Below are 17027 nucleotides of genomic sequence, written 5' to 3'. Positions count from 1 at the left end.
ATACGGTGACTTCAGGGATGAGGTCCTAGAAGGACTTGTAAGCAGAGAGTTTTTCTCAGTACCGCTCAGACTAGGGCAACGAGGACGACTTCCATGGTATGCTGGCCTTGCTAGAACCGTGTTCATGAAGCCGTTGGTGAGCTGGGGATATCTAGCTCGCCCAAGGAAGAGTGCAGCGGGTTACCCTTCACTCGGCCTACCCAGGGGCACCCTGATGGGCCTACGGGTCTGAGTGCGGCCCAGCAAGCCCAGGGGAGCCTGCGGGTACTCAGTATCCTTGTACGGAAACGAGTGCTGCCGCGAGGGATCTAGGCGGCCTGAAAAGCTTACTAGCGTTCAACTAAAGCAGGAGAGCGACTAAGGCCTCATGGAAGCTGTTGCACGCCTACCCCGCTGTGAGGCATATCAGGGCCCTCCTTCGAAGTTAGGCCTCACTTTGAGTTTCCCTTTAGCTATAGAACAGGACAGGATCAGCTCTGACTCAGAAACTGGAATACCATGTTTCTTCGTGACACCTCTTTTTCCCTCTCACAGCCATGCCTGTCGTGTGTATAAGCACGACACCAACAGTGTTTTTCACTTAGCTTCAAGGCGCATAAAAGGAGCTTTCATGATGGGAAACAAGGCTAGTCCCATCAGGTCCTGTTTCCAGATTGACACGCAGCGTAAGTATCTGTGGTTTCTAAGAGGACAAAAGAGACCTAGCTAGCTACTTGGCTCTTCCCAGAATCAAGTTTTCTGCACAGGGTGTTGTACATGTAGCGACGTGCCTAGACAATAGACTGCCCTAGGTCTCCTAAGAGCCCTGTGCCTGTCCCCAAAGCCTGAAGTGTTACACAGAAAACTGTGCTTTAGTGGAAGTTGGAATGCAAGCCGTCTTTCTCCTTGAGATACGGTGACTTCAGGTATGAGGTCCTCGAAGGACTTCAAAGCAGAGAGTTTTGCTCAGTACAGCTCAGAATAGGGCGATGAGGCAGACTTCCATGGTATGCTGGACTTGCTAGAACCGTGTTCCAGAGGCTGCTGGTGAGCTGAGGAAATCTAGCTTTCCCAAGAAAGAGTGCAGTTTGTTATGCTTCACTCGGCCTACAGAGGGGCACAGTGAAGGGCCTACGGGTGTGAGTGTGGCCCGGCAAGCCCAGGGGAGCCCTGGGGTACTCAGAGTTCTTGTACGGAAACGGGTACTGGCACGAGTGGGACTGGAGTCCTGAGAAGATTAGTACCTTTAAACTAATGCAGAACTGTGACTAAGGACTCAAGGAAAAGGCTGCACAACTACCCTTCTGGAGGGCAAATCAGAGCTGTAGGCCAGGGTAGAGTGCACGTCAAGATTCCCCTTAGCTCTAGTGCAGGGCAGGATATGCTCCTAACCAGAGCCTGGAAGCACCCGCTTTCTTTCGAGATAACTCATATTCTTCCAGAGCCATGCCTGGAGTGAATACAAGTCCCACAACCACAGTGTTTCTCAGGTAGCTTTAAGGCCGCTTGAATGGAGCTTTCAAGACGGGAAAACAAGGCTTGACTCCTAAGGCCGCCATTTCCAGGTTGACACGCAGAAGAAGCATCTGTGCTTTCTAACAAGTCAAAAGAGACCTAGCTACTCCCTGGGTCTTGGAGAATCCACTTTCCTATGCCGGGTGTTCTGCGTGTAGCGAACTGCCTAAATGAAAGAATTCCCTAGGTGTCCTGGCTCCTGGGCATCTTCCAAAAGCCTGTAGCATTATACCAGAAAGTGTGCTCTAGTTGCACTTGGACCACAAGCCGACTTTCTCCTAGAGGTAGGTTGACTTCAGCTATGAGGTGGTAGAAGGAATTGTAAGCAAAGAGTTTTTCTCAGTACAGCTCGGACTACTGTAAGCAGGCAGACTTGCATGGCATGCTGCACCTCCTAGAATCATGTTCCTGAGGCTATTGGTGAGCTGAGAAAATCTAGGTCCCGCGACGAAGTGTGCATCATGCTCTCCTTCACTCGGCACAGACACGGGTACTCCGAAGGGTCTACGTGTCTGAATGTTGATCTTCGACTCAGGAGAGCCTGGGGGTGCTCAGTGCCTTGGTAGGGAAGCGAGTGCTGCCGCGAGGGGTCTAGGAGTCCAGAAAAGCTTACTAGCCTTCAGCTAAAGCAGAAGAGTGACTAAGGCTTCATAGAAGCTGTTGTACGCCTATCCCGCTGCATGGCATATCAGGGCCCTCCTTCGAAGCTAGGGCTCACTTTGAGTTTCCATTTAGCTACATAACAAGGCAGGATGAGCTCTGACTCAGAAACTGAAATACCCTGTCTCTTCGTGTAACCTCTTTTTCCCTCTCACAGCCATGCCTGCCGTGAGTATAAGCCTGACAACCACAGTGTTTTTAAGGGAGCTTCAAGGCGCAGAAGAAGAGCTTTCAAGGTGGGAAAACAAAGCCAGTCGCATGAGGCACCATCACCAGGTTGACACGCAGCATAAGTGTCCGTGGGTACTGGCAGGTCAAAAGAGACCTAGCTACCTCCCTGGCTCTTCCCTGATTCAACTTTTCTGCATAGGGCGCTCTGCGTGTAGCGAACTGCTTAGATGAAAGACTGCCCTAGGTCTCCTAGGGTCCTGTGCCTCTCCCAAAAACCTGAAGTGTTCCACACAAAACTGTGCTGTAGTGGAAGTTGCTGTGCAAGCTGCCTTTCTCCTAGAGATACGGTGACTTCAGGGATGAGGTCCTGGAAGGACTTGTAAGCAGAGAGTTTTTCTCAGTACCGCTCAGACTAGGGCAACGAGGACGACTTCCATGGTATGCTGGCCTTGCTAGAACCGTGTTCATGAAGCCGTTGGTGAGCTGGGGATATCTAGCTCGGCCAAGGAAGAGTGCAGCGGGTTACCCTTCACTCGGCCTACCCAGGGGCACCCTGATGGGCCTACGGGTCTGAGTGTGGCCCAGCAAGCCCAGGGGAGCCTGGGGGTACTCAGTATCCTTGTACGGAAACGAGTGCTGCCGCGAGGGATCTAGGAGGCCTGAAAAGCTTACTGGCGTTCAACTAAAGCAGAAGAGCGACTCTGGCCTCATGGAAGCTGTTGCACGCCTACCCCGCTGTAAGGCATATCAGGGGCCGCCTTCGAAGCGAGGGCTCACTTTGAGTTTCCCCTTAGCTATAAAACAGGACAGGATCAGCTCTGATTTAGAAACTGAAATACCCTGTCTCGTCGTGAAACCTCTTTTGCCCTCTCACAGCCATGCCTGCCGTGAGTATAAGCCTGACAACCACAGTGTTTTTAAGGGAGCTTCAAGGCGCAGAAGAAGAGCTTTCAAGGTGGGAAAACAAGGCCAGTCTCATCAGGCACCATCACCAGATTGACATGCAGCATAAGTGTCTGTGGGTACTGGCAGGTCAAAAGAGACCTAGCTACCTCCCTGGCTCTTCCCTGATTCAACTTTTCTGCATAGGGCCCTCTGCGTGTAGCGAACTGCTTCGATGACAGACTGCCCTAGGTCTCCTAGGGTCCTGTGCCTCTCCCAAAAACCTGAAGTGTTCCACACAAAACTGTGCTGTAGTGGAAGTTGCTGTGCAAGCTGCCTTTCTCCTAGAGATACGGTGACTTCAGGGATGAGGTCCTAGAAGGACTTGTAAGCAGAGAGTTTTTCTCAGTACCGCTCAGACTAGGGCAACGAGGACGACTTCCATGGTATGCTGGCCTTGCTAGAACCGTGTTCATGAAGCCGTTGGTGAGCTGGGGATATCTAGCTCGCCCAAGGAAGAGTGCAGCGGGTTACCCTTCACTCGGCCTACCCAGGGGCACCCTGATGGGCCTACGGGTCTGAGTGCGGCCCAGCAAGCCCAGGGGAGCCTGCGGGTACTCAGTATCCTTGTACGGAAACGAGTGCTGCCGCGAGGGATCTAGGCGGCCTGAAAAGCTTACTAGCGTTCAACTAAAGCAGGAGAGCGACTAAGGCCTCATGGAAGCTGTTGCACGCCTACCCCGCTGTGAGGCATATCAGGGCCCTCCTTCGAAGTTAGGCCTCACTTTGAGTTTCCCTTTAGCTATAGAACAGGACAGGATCAGCTCTGACTCAGAAACTGGAATACCATGTTTCTTCGTGACACCTCTTTTTCCCTCTCACAGCCATGCCTGTCGTGTGTATAAGCACGACACCAACAGTGTTTTTCACTTAGCTTCAAGGCGCATAAAAGGAGCTTTCATGATGGGAAACAAGGCTAGTCCCATCAGGTCCTGTTTCCAGATTGACACGCAGCGTAAGTATCTGTGGTTTCTAAGAGGACAAAAGAGACCTAGCTAGCTACTTGGCTCTTCCCAGAATCAAGTTTTCTGCACAGGGTGTTGTACATGTAGCGACGTGCCTAGACAATAGACTGCCCTAGGTCTCCTAAGAGCCCTGTGCCTGTCCCCAAAGCCTGAAGTGTTACACAGAAAACTGTGCTTTAGTGGAAGTTGGAATGCAAGCCGTCTTTCTCCTTGAGATACGGTGACTTCAGGTATGAGGTCCTCGAAGGACTTCAAAGCAGAGAGTTTTGCTCAGTACAGCTCAGAATAGGGCGATGAGGCAGACTTCCATGGTATGCTGGACTTGCTAGAACCGTGTTCCAGAGGCTGCTGGTGAGCTGAGGAAATCTAGCTTTCCCAAGAAAGAGTGCAGTTTGTTATGCTTCACTCGGCCTACAGAGGGGCACAGTGAAGGGCCTACGGGTGTGAGTGTGGCCCGGCAAGCCCAGGGGAGCCCTGGGGTACTCAGAGTTCTTGTACGGAAACGGGTACTGGCACGAGTGGGACTGGAGTCCTGAGAAGATTAGTACCTTTAAACTAATGCAGAACTGTGACTAAGGACTCAAGGAAAAGGCTGCACAACTACCCTTCTGGAGGGCAAATCAGAGCTGTAGGCCAGGGTAGAGTGCACGTCAAGATTCCCCTTAGCTCTAGTGCAGGGCAGGATATGCTCCTAACCAGAGCCTGGAAGCACCCGCTTTCTTTCGAGATAACTCATATTCTTCCAGAGCCATGCCTGGAGTGAATACAAGTCCCACAACCACAGTGTTTCTCAGGTAGCTTTAAGGCCGCTTGAATGGAGCTTTCAAGACGGGAAAACAAGGCTTGACTCCTAAGGCCGCCGTTTCCAGGTTGACACGCAGAAGAAGCATCTGTGCTTTCTAACAAGTCAAAAGAGACCTAGCTACTCCCTGGGTCTTGGAGAATCCACTTTCCTATGCCGGGTGTTCTGCGTGTAGCGAACTGCCTAAATGAAAGAATTCCCTAGGTGTCCTGGCTCCTGGGCATCTTCCAAAAGCCTGTAGCATTATACCAGAAAGTGTGCTCTAGTTGCACTTGGACCACAAGCCGACTTTCTCCTAGAGGTAGGTTGACTTCAGCTATGAGGTGGTAGAAGGAATTGTAAGCAAAGAGTTTTTCTCAGTACAGCTCGGACTACTGTAAGCAGGCAGACTTGCATGGCATGCTGCACCTCCTAGAATCATGTTCCTGAGGCTATTGGTGAGCTGAGAAAATCTAGGTCCCGCGACGAAGTGTGCATCATGCTCTCCTTCACTCGGCACAGACACGGGTACTCCGAAGGGTCTACGTGTCTGAATGTTGATCTTCGACTCAGGAGAGCCTGGGGGTGCTCAGTGCCTTGGTAGGGAAGCGAGTGCTGCCGCGAGGGGTCTAGGAGTCCAGAAAAGCTTACTAGCCTTCAGCTAAAGCAGAAGAGTGACTAAGGCTTCATAGAAGCTGTTGTACGCCTATCCCGCTGCATGGCATATCAGGGCCCTCCTTCGAAGCTAGGGCTCACTTTGAGTTTCCATTTAGCTACATAACAAGGCAGGATGAGCTCTGACTCAGAAACTGAAATACCCTGTCTCTTCGTGTAACCTCTTTTTCCCTCTCACAGCCATGCCTGCCGTGAGTATAAGCCTGACAACCACAGTGTTTTTAAGGGAGCTTCAAGGCGCAGAAGAAGAGCTTTCAAGGTGGGAAAACAAAGCCAGTCGCATGAGGCACCATCACCAGGTTGACACGCAGCATAAGTGTCCGTGGGTACTGGCAGGTCAAAAGAGACCTAGCTACCTCCCTGGCTCTTCCCTGATTCAACTTTTCTGCATAGGGCGCTCTGCGTGTAGCGAACTGCTTAGATGAAAGACTGCCCTAGGTCTCCTAGGGTCCTGTGCCTCTCCCAAAAACCTGAAGTGTTCCACACAAAACTGTGCTGTAGTGGAAGTTGCTGTGCAAGCTGCCTTTCTCCTAGAGATACGGTGACTTCAGGGATGAGGTCCTGGAAGGACTTGTAAGCAGAGAGTTTTTCTCAGTACCGCTCAGACTAGGGCAATGAGGACGACTTCCATGGTATGCTGGCCTTGCTAGAACCGTGTTCATGAAGCCGTTGGTGAGCTGGGGATATCTAGCTCGCCCAAGGAAGAGTGCAGCGGGTGACCCTTCACTCGGCCTACCCAGGGGCACCCTGATGGGCCTACGGGTCTGAGTGTGGCCCAGCAAGCCCAGGGGAGCCTGGGGGTACTCAGTATCCTTGTACGGAAACGAGTGCTGCCGCGAGTGATCTAGGAGGCCTGAAAAGCTTACTGGCGTTCAACTAAAGCAGAAGAGCGACTCAGGCCTCATGGAAGCTGTTGCACGCCTACCCCGCTGTAAGGCATATCAGGGGCCGCCTTCGAAGCGAGGGCTCACTTTGAGTTTCCCCTTAGCTATAAAACAGGACAGGATCAGCTCTGATTTAGAAACTGAAATACCCTGTCTCGTCGTGAAACCTCTTTTGCCCTCTCACAGCCATGCCTGCCGTGAGTATAAGCCTGACAACCACAGTGTTTTTAAGGGAGCTTCAAGGCGCATAAGAAGAGCTTTCAAGGTGGGAAAACAAGGCCCGTCGCATCAGGCACCATCACCAGATTGACATGCAGCATAAGTGTCTGTGGGTACTGGCAGGTCAAAAGAGACCTAGCTACCTCCCTGGCTCTTCCCTGATTCAACTTTTCTGCATAGGGCCCTCTGCGTGTAGCGAACTGCTTCGATGACAGACTGCCCTAGGTCTCCTAGGGTCCTGTGCCTCTCCCAAAAACCTGAAGTGTTCCACACAAAACTGTGCTGTAGTGGAAGTTGCTGTGCAAGCTGCCTTTCTCCTAGAGATACGGTGACTTCAGGGATGAGGTCCTAGAAGGACTTGTAAGCAGAGAGTTTTTCTCAGTACCGCTCAGACTAGGGCAACGAGGACGACTTCCATGGTATGCTGGCCTTGCTAGAACCGTGTTCATGAAGCCGTTGGTGAGCTGGGGATATCTAGCTCGCCCAAGGAAGAGTGCAGCGGGTTACCCTTCACTCGGCCTACCCAGGGGCACCCTGATGGGCCTACGGGTCTGAGTGCGGCCCAGCAAGCCCAGGGGAGCCTGCGGGTACTCAGTATCCTTGTACGGAAACGAGTGCTGCCGCGAGGGATCTAGGCGACCTGAAAAGCTTACTAGCGTTCAACTAAAGCAGGAGAGCGACTAAGGCCTCATGGAAGCTGTTGCACGCCTAACCCGCTGTAAGGCATATCAGGGCCCTCCTTCGAAGTTAGGCCTCACTTTGAGTTTCCCTTTAGCTATAGAACAGGACAGGATCAGCTCTGACTCAGAAACTGGAATACCATGTTTCTTCGTGACACCTCTTTTTCCCTCTCACAGCCATGCCTGTCGTGTGTATAAGCACGACACCAACAGTGTTTTTCACTTAGCTTCAAGGCGCATAAAAGGAGCTTTCATGATGGGAAACAAGGCTAGTCCCATCAGGTCCTGTTTCCAGATTGACACGCAGCGTAAGTATCTGTGGTTTCTAAGAGGACAAAAGAGACCTAGCTAGCTACTTGGCTCTTCCCAGAATCAAGTTTTCTGCACAGGGTGTTGTACATGTAGCGACGTGCCTAGACAATAGACTGCCCTAGGTCTCCTAAGAGCCCTGTGCCTGTCCCCAAAGCCTGAAGTGTTACACAGAAAACTGTGCTTTAGTGGAAGTTGGAATGCAAGCCGTCTTTCTCCTTGAGATACGGTGACTTCAGGTATGAGGTCCTCGAAGGACTTCAAAGCAGAGAGTTTTGCTCAGTACAGCTCAGAATAGGGCGATGAGGCAGACTTCCATGGTATGCTGGACTTGCTAGAACCGTGTTCCAGAGGCTGCTGGTGAGCTGAGGAAATCTAGCTTTCCCAAGAAAGAGTGCAGTTTGTTATGCTTCACTCGGCCTACAGAGGGGCACAGTGAAGGGCCTACGAGTGTGAGTGTGGCCCGGCAAGCCCAGGGGAGCCCTGGGGTACTCAGAGTTCTTGTACGGAAACGGGTACTGGCACGAGTGGGACTGGAGTCCTGAGAAGATTAGTACCTTTAAACTAATGCAGAACTGTGACTAAGGACTCAAGGAAAAGGCTGCACAACTACCCTTCTGGAGGGCAAATCAGAGCTGTAGGCCAGGGTAGAGTGCACGTCAAGATTCCCCTTAGCTCTAGTGCAGGGCAGGATATGCTCCTAACCAGAGCCTGGAAGCGCCCGCTTTCTTTCGAGATAACTCATGTTCTTCCAGAGCCATGCCTGGAGTGAATACAAGTCCCACAACCACAGTGTTTCTCAGGTAGCTTTAAGGCCGCTTGAATGGAGCTTTCAAGACGGGAAAACAAGGCTTGACTCCTAAGGCCGCCGTTTCCAGGTTGACACGCAGAAGAAGCATCTGTGCTTTCTAACAAGTCAAAAGAGACCTAGCTACTCCCTGGGTCTTGGAGAATCCACTTTCCTATGCCGGGTGTTCTGCGTGTAGCGAACTGCCTAAATGAAAGAATTCCCTAGGTGTCCTGGCTCCTGGGCATCTTCCAAAAGCCTGTAGCATTATACCAGAAAGTGTGCTCTAGTTGCACTTGGACCACAAGCCGACTTTCTCCTAGAGGTAGGTTGACTTCAGCTATGAGGTGGTAGAAGGAATTGTAAGCAAAGAGTTTTTCTCAGTACAGCTCGGACTACTGTAAGCAGGCAGACTTGCATGGCATGCTGCACCTCCTAGAATCATGTTCCTGAGGCTATTGGTGAGCTGAGAAAATCTAGGTCCCGCGACGAAGTGTGCATCATGCTCTCCTTCACTCGGCACAGACACGGGTACTCCGAAGGGTCTACGTGTCTGAATGTTGATCTTCGACTCAGGAGAGCCTGGGGGTGCTCAGTGCCTTGGTAGGGAAGCGAGTGCTGCCGCGAGGGGTCTAGGAGTCCAGAAAAGCTTACTAGCCTTCAGCTAAAGCAGAAGAGTGACTAAGGCTTCATAGAAGCTGTTGTACGCCTATCCCGCTGCATGGCATATCAGGGCCCTCCTTCGAAGCTAGGGCTCACTTTGAGTTTCCATTTAGCTACATAACAAGGCAGGATGAGCTCTGACTCAGAAACTGAAATACCCTGTCTCTTCGTGTAACCTCTTTTTCCCTCTCACAGCCATGCCTGCCGTGAGTATAAGCCTGACAACCACAGTGTTTTTAAGGGAGCTTCAAGGCGCAGAAGAAGAGCTTTCAAGGTGGGAAAACAAAGCCAGTCGCATGAGGCACCATCACCAGGTTGACACGCAGCATAAGTGTCCGTGGGTACTGGCAGGTCAAAAGAGACCTAGCTACCTCCCTGGCTCTTCCCTGATTCAACTTTTCTGCATAGGGCGCTCTGCGTGTAGCGAACTGCTTAGATGAAAGACTGCCCTAGGTCTCCTAGGGTCCTGTGCCTCTCCCAAAAACCTGAAGTGTTCCACACAAAACTGTGCTGTAGTGGAAGTTGCTGTGCAAGCTGCCTTTCTCCTAGAGATACGGTGACTTCAGGGATGAGGTCCTGGAAGGACTTGTAAGCAGAGAGTTTTTCTCAGTACCGCTCAGACTAGGGCAACGAGGACGACTTCCATGGTATGCTGGCCTTGCTAGAACCGTGTTCATGAAGCCGTTGGTGAGCTGGGGATATCTAGCTCGCCCAAGGAAGAGTGCAGCGGGTGACCCTTCACTCGGCCTACCCAGGGGCACCCTGATGGGCCTACGGGTCTGAGTGTGGCCCAGCAAGCCCAGGGGAGCCTGGGGGTACTCAGTATCCTTGTACGGAAACGAGTGCTGCCGCGAGTGATCTAGGAGGCCTGAAAAGCTTACTGGCGTTCAACTAAAGCAGAAGAGCGACTCAGGCCTCATGGAAGCTGTTGCACGCCTACCCCGCTGTAAGGCATATCAGGGGCCGCCTTCGAAGCGAGGGCTCACTTTGAGTTTCCCCTTAGCTATAAAACAGGACAGGATCAGCTCTGATTTAGAAACTGAAATACCCTGTCTCGTCGTGAAACCTCTTTTGCCCTCTCACAGCCATGCCTGCCGTGAGTATAAGCCTGACAACCACAGTGTTTTTAAGGGAGCTTCAAGGCGCATAAGAAGAGCTTTCAAGGTGGGAAAACAAGGCCCGTCGCATCAGGCACCATCACCAGATTGACATGCAGCATAAGTGTCTGTGGGTACTGGCAGGTCAAAAGAGACCTAGCTACCTCCCTGGCTCTTCCCTGATTCAACTTTTCTGCATAGGGCCCTCTGCGTGTAGCGAACTGCTTCGATGACAGACTGCCCTAGGTCTCCTAGGGTCCTGTGCCTCTCCCAAAAACCTGAAGTGTTCCACACAAAACTGTGCTGTAGTGGAAGTTGCTGTGCAAGCTGCCTTTCTCCTAGAGATACGGTGACTTCAGGGATGAGGTCCTAGAAGGACTTGTAAGCAGAGAGTTTTTCTCAGTACCGCTCAGACTAGGGCAACGAGGACGACTTCCATGGTATGCTGGCCTTGCTAGAACCGTGTTCATGAAGCCGTTGGTGAGCTGGGGATATCTAGCTCGCCCAAGGAAGAGTGCAGCGGGTTACCCTTCACTCGGCCTACCCAGGGGCACCCTGATGGGCCTACGGGTCTGAGTGCGGCCCAGCAAGCCCAGGGGAGCCTGCGGGTACTCAGTATCCTTGTACGGAAACGAGTGCTGCCGCGAGGGATCTAGGCGGCCTGAAAAGCTTACTAGCGTTCAACTAAAGCAGGAGAGCGACTAAGGCCTCATGGAAGCTGTTGCACGCCTAACCCGCTGTAAGGCATATCAGGGCCCTCCTTCGAAGTTAGGCCTCACTTTGAGTTTCCCTTTAGCTATAGAACAGGACAGGATCAGCTCTGACTCAGAAACTGGAATACCATGTTTCTTCGTGACACCTCTTTTTCCCTCTCACAGCCATGCCTGTCGTGTGTATAAGCACGACACCAACAGTGTTTTTCACTTAGCTTCAAGGCGCATAAAAGGAGCTTTCATGATGGGAAACAAGGCTAGTCCCATCAGGTCCTGTTTCCAGATTGACACGCAGCGTAAGTATCTGTGGTTTCTAAGAGGACAAAAGAGACCTAGCTAGCTACTTGGCTCTTCCCAGAATCAAGTTTTCTGCACAGGGTGTTGTACATGTAGCGACGTGCCTAGACAATAGACTGCCCTAGGTCTCCTAAGAGCCCTGTGCCTGTCCCCAAAGCCTGAAGTGTTACACAGAAAACTGTGCTTTAGTGGAAGTTGGAATGCAAGCCGTCTTTCTCCTTGAGATACGGTGACTTCAGGTATGAGGTCCTCGAAGGACTTCAAAGCAGAGAGTTTTGCTCAGTACAGCTCAGAATAGGGCGATGAGGCAGACTTCCATGGTATGCTGGACTTGCTAGAACCGTGTTCCAGAGGCTGCTGGTGAGCTGAGGAAATCTAGCTTTCCCAAGAAAGAGTGCAGTTTGTTATGCTTCACTCGGCCTACAGAGGGGCACAGTGAAGGGCCTACGGGTGTGAGTGTGGCCCGGCAAGCCCAGGGGAGCCCTGGGGTACTCAGAGTTCTTGTACGGAAACGGGTACTGGCACGAGTGGGACTGGAGTCCTGAGAAGATTAGTACCTTTAAACTAATGCAGAACTGTGACTAAGGACTCAAGGAAAAGGCTGCACAACTACCCTTCTGGAGGGCAAATCAGAGCTGTAGGCCAGGGTAGAGTGCACGTCAAGATTCCCCTTAGCTCTAGTGCAGGGCAGGATATGCTCCTAACCAGAGCCTGGAAGCGCCTGCTTTCTTTCGAGATAACTCATATTCTTCCAGAGCCATGCCTGGAGTGAATACAAGTCCCACAACCACAGTGTTTCTCAGGTAGCTTTAAGGCCGCTTGAATGGAGCTTTCAAGACGGGAAAACAAGGCTTGACTCCTAAGGCCGCCGTTTCCAGGTTGACACGCAATAGAAGCATCTGTGCTTTCTAACAAGTCAAAAGAGACCTAGCTACTCCCTGGGTCTTGGAGAATCCACTTTCCTATGCCGGGTGTTCTGCGTGTAGCGAACTGCCTAAATGAAAGAATTCCCTAGGTGTCCTGGCTCCTGGGCATCTTCCAAAAGCCTGTAGCATTATACCAGAAAGTGTGCTCTAGTTGCACTTGGACCACAAGCCGACTTTCTCCTAGAGGTAGGTTGACTTCAGCTATGAGGTGGTAGAAGGAATTGTAAGCAAAGAGTTTTTCTCAGTACAGCTCGGACTACTGTAAGCAGGCAGACTTGCATGGCATGCTGCACCTCCTAGAATCATGTTCCTGAGGCTATTGGTGAGCTGAGAAAATCTAGGTCCCGCGACGAAGTGTGCATCATGCTCTCCTTCACTCGGCACAGACACGGGTACTCCGAAGGGTCTACGTGTCTGAATGTTGATCTTCGACTCAGGAGAGCCTGGGGGTGCTCAGTGCCTTGGTAGGGAAGCGAGTGCTGCCGCGAGGGGTCTAGGAGTCCAGAAAAGCTTACTAGCCTTCAGCTAAAGCAGAAGAGTGACTAAGGCTTCATAGAAGCTGTTGTACGCCTATCCCGCTGCATGGCATATCAGGGCCCTCCTTCGAAGCTAGGGCTCACTTTGAGTTTCCATTTAGCTACATAACAAGGCAGGATGAGCTCTGACTCAGAAACTGAAATACCCTGTCTCTTCGTGTAACCTCTTTTTCCCTCTCACAGCCATGCCTGCCGTGAGTATAAGCCTGACAACCACAGTGTTTTTAAGGGAGCTTCAAGGCGCAGAAGAAGAGCTTTCAAGGTGGGAAAACAAAGCCAGTCGCATGAGGCACCATCACCAGGTTGACACGCAGCATAAGTGTCCGTGGGTACTGGCAGGTCAAAAGAGACCTAGCTACCTCCCTGGCTCTTCCCTGATTCAACTTTTCTGCATAGGGCGCTCTGCGTGTAGCGAACTGCTTAGATGAAAGACTGCCCTAGGTCTCCTAGGGTCCTGTGCCTCTCCCAAAAACCTGAAGTGTTCCACACAAAACTGTGCTGTAGTGGAAGTTGCTGTGCAAGCTGCCTTTCTCCTAGAGATACGGTGACTTCAGGGATGAGGTCCTGGAAGGACTTGTAAGCAGAGAGTTTTTCTCAGTACCGCTCAGACTAGGGCAACGAGGACGACTTCCATGGTATGCTGGCCTTGCTAGAACCGTGTTCATGAAGCCGTTGGTGAGCTGGGGATATCTAGCTCGCCCAAGGAAGAGTGCAGCGGGTTACCCTTCACTCGGCCTACCCAGGGGCACCCTGATGGGCCTACGGGTCTGAGTGTGGCCCAGCAAGCCCAGGGGAGCCTGGGGGTACTCAGTATCCTTGTACGGAAACGAGTGCTGCCGCGAGGGATCTAGGAGGCCTGAAAAGCTTACTGGCGTTCAACTAAAGCAGAAGAGCGACTCTGGCCTCATGGAAGCTGTTGCACGCCTACCCCGCTGTAAGGCATATCAGGGGCCGCCTTCGAAGCGAGGGCTCACTTTGAGTTTCCCCTTAGCTATAAAACAGGACAGGATCAGCTCTGATTTAGAAACTGAAATACCCTGTCTCGTCGTGAAACCTCTTTTGCCCTCTCACAGCCATGCCTGCCGTGAGTATAAGCCTGACAACCACAGTGTTTTTAAGGGAGCTTCAAGGCGCATAAGAAGAGCTTTCAAGGTGGGAAAACAAGGCCAGTCTCATCAGGCACCATCACCAGATTGACATGCAGCATAAGTGTCTGTGGGTACTGGCAGGTCAAAAGAGACCTAGCTACCTCCCTGGCTCTTCCCTGATTCAACTTTTCTGCATAGGGCCCTCTGCGTGTAGCGAACTGCTTCGATGACAGACTGCCCTAGGTCTCCTAGGGTCCTGTGCCTCTCCCAAAAACCTGAAGTGTTCCACACAAAACTGTGCTGTAGTGGAAGTTGCTGTGCAAGCTGCCTTTCTCCTAGAGATACGGTGACTTCAGGGATGAGGTCCTAGAAGGACTTGTAAGCAGAGAGTTTTTCTCAGTACCGCTCAGACTAGGGCAACGAGGACGACTTCCATGGTATGCTGGCCTTGCTAGAACCGTGTTCATGAAGCCGTTGGTGAGCTGGGGATATCTAGCTCGCCCAAGGAAGAGTGCAGCGGGTTACCCTTCACTCGGCCTACCCAGGGGCACCCTGATGGGCCTACGGGTCTGAGTGCGGCCCAGCAAGCCCAGGGGAGCCTGCGGGTACTCAGTATCCTTGTACGGAAACGAGTGCTGCCGCGAGGGATCTAGGCGGCCTGAAAAGCTTACTAGCGTTCAACTAAAGCAGGAGAGCGACTAAGGCCTCATGGAAGCTGTTGCACGCCTACCCCGCTGTGAGGCATATCAGGGCCCTCCTTCGAAGTTAGGCCTCACTTTGAGTTTCCCTTTAGCTATAGAACAGGACAGGATCAGCTCTGACTCAGAAACTGGAATACCATGTTTCTTCGTGACACCTCTTTTTCCCTCTCACAGCCATGCCTGTCGTGTGTATAAGCACGACACCAACAGTGTTTTTCACTTAGCTTCAAGGCGCATAAAAGGAGCTTTCATGATGGGAAACAAGGCTAGTCCCATCAGGTCCTGTTTCCAGATTGACACGCAGCGTAAGTATCTGTGGTTTCTAAGAGGACAAAAGAGACCTAGCTAGCTACTTGGCTCTTCCCAGAATCAAGTTTTCTGCACAGGGTGTTGTACATGTAGCGACGTGCCTAGACAATAGACTGCCCTAGGTCTCCTAAGAGCCCTGTGCCTGTCCCCAAAGCCTGAAGTGTTACACAGAAAACTGTGCTTTAGTGGAAGTTGGAATGCAAGCCGTCTTTCTCCTTGAGATACGGTGACTTCAGGTATGAGGTCCTCGAAGGACTTCAAAGCAGAGAGTTTTGCTCAGTACAGCTCAGAATAGGGCGATGAGGCAGACTTCCATGGTATGCTGGACTTGCTAGAACCGTGTTCCAGAGGCTGCTGGTGAGCTGAGGAAATCTAGCTTTCCCAAGAAAGAGTGCAGTTTGTTATGCTTCACTCGGCCTACAGAGGGGCACAGTGAAGGGCCTACGGGTGTGAGTGTGGCCCGGCAAGCCCAGGGGAGCCCTGGGGTACTCAGAGTTCTTGTACGGAAACGGGTACTGGCACGAGTGGGACTGGAGTCCTGAGAAGATTAGTACCTTTAAACTAATGCAGAACTGTGACTAAGGACTCAAGGAAAAGGCTGCACAACTACCCTTCTGGAGGGCAAATCAGAGCTGTAGGCCAGGGTAGAGTGCACGTCAAGATTCCCCTTAGCTCTAGTGCAGGGCAGGATATGCTCCTAACCAGAGCCTGGAAGCACCCGCTTTCTTTCGAGATAACTCATATTCTTCCAGAGCCATGCCTGGAGTGAATACAAGTCCCACAACCACAGTGTTTCTCAGGTAGCTTTAAGGCCGCTTGAATGGAGCTTTCAAGACGGGAAAACAAGGCTTGACTCCTAAGGCCGCCATTTCCAGGTTGACACGCAGAAGAAGCATCTGTGCTTTCTAACAAGTCAAAAGAGACCTAGCTACTCCCTGGGTCTTGGAGAATCCACTTTCCTATGCCGGGTGTTCTGCGTGTAGCGAACTGCCTAAATGAAAGAATTCCCTAGGTGTCCTGGCTCCTGGGCATCTTCCAAAAGCCTGTAGCATTATACCAGAAAGTGTGCTCTAGTTGCACTTGGACCACAAGCCGACTTTCTCCTAGAGGTAGGTTGACTTCAGCTATGAGGTGGTAGAAGGAATTGTAAGCAAAGAGTTTTTCTCAGTACAGCTCGGACTACTGTAAGCAGGCAGACTTGCATGGCATGCTGCACCTCCTAGAATCATGTTCCTGAGGCTATTGGTGAGCTGAGAAAATCTAGGTCCCGCGACGAAGTGTGCATCATGCTCTCCTTCACTCGGCACAGACACGGGTACTCCGAAGGGTCTACGTGTCTGAATGTTGATCTTCGACTCAGGAGAGCCTGGGGGTGCTCAGTGCCTTGGTAGGGAAGCGAGTGCTGCCGCGAGGGGTCTAGGAGTCCAGAAAAGCTTACTAGCCTTCAGCTAAAGCAGAAGAGTGACTAAGGCTTCATAGAAGCTGTTGTACGCCTATCCCGCTGCATGGCATATCAGGGCCCTCCTTCGAAGCTAGGGCTCACTTTGAGTTTCCATTTAGCTACATAACAAGGCAGGATGAGCTCTGACTCAGAAACTGAAATACCCTGTCTCTTCGTGTAACCTCTTTTTCCCTCTCACAGCCATGCCTGCCGTGAGTATAAGCCTGACAACCACAGTGTTTTTAAGGGAGCTTCAAGGCGCAGAAGAAGAGCTTTCAAGGTGGGAAAACAAAGCCAGTCGCATGAGGCACCATCACCAGGTTGACACGCAGCATAAGTGTCCGTGGGTACTGGCAGGTCAAAAGAGACCTAGCTACCTCCCTGGCTCTTCCCTGATTCAACTTTTCTGCATAGGGCGCTCTGCGTGTAGCGAACTGCTTAGATGAAAGACTGCCCTAGGTCTCCTAGGGTCCTGTGCCTCTCCCAAAAACCTGAAGTGTTCCACACAAAACTGTGCTGTAGTGGAAGTTGCTGTGCAAGCTGCCTTTCTCCTAGAGATACGGTGACTTCAGGGATGAGGTCCTGGAAGGACTTGTAAGCAGAGAGTTTTTCTCAGTACCGCTCAGACTAGGGCAACGAGGACGACTTCCATGGTATGCTGGCCTTGCTAGAACCGTGTTCATGAAGCC

The sequence above is a fragment of the Eubalaena glacialis genome, chromosome 9 (genome assembly GCF_028564815.1).
Source record: "Eubalaena glacialis isolate mEubGla1 chromosome 9, mEubGla1.1.hap2.+ XY, whole genome shotgun sequence".
In the NCBI taxonomy this organism is placed as follows: domain Eukaryota; kingdom Metazoa; phylum Chordata; class Mammalia; order Artiodactyla; family Balaenidae; genus Eubalaena; species Eubalaena glacialis.
The sequence above is the reverse complement of the archived record's forward strand: the minus strand, read 5'-3'. Positions refer to the sequence as shown.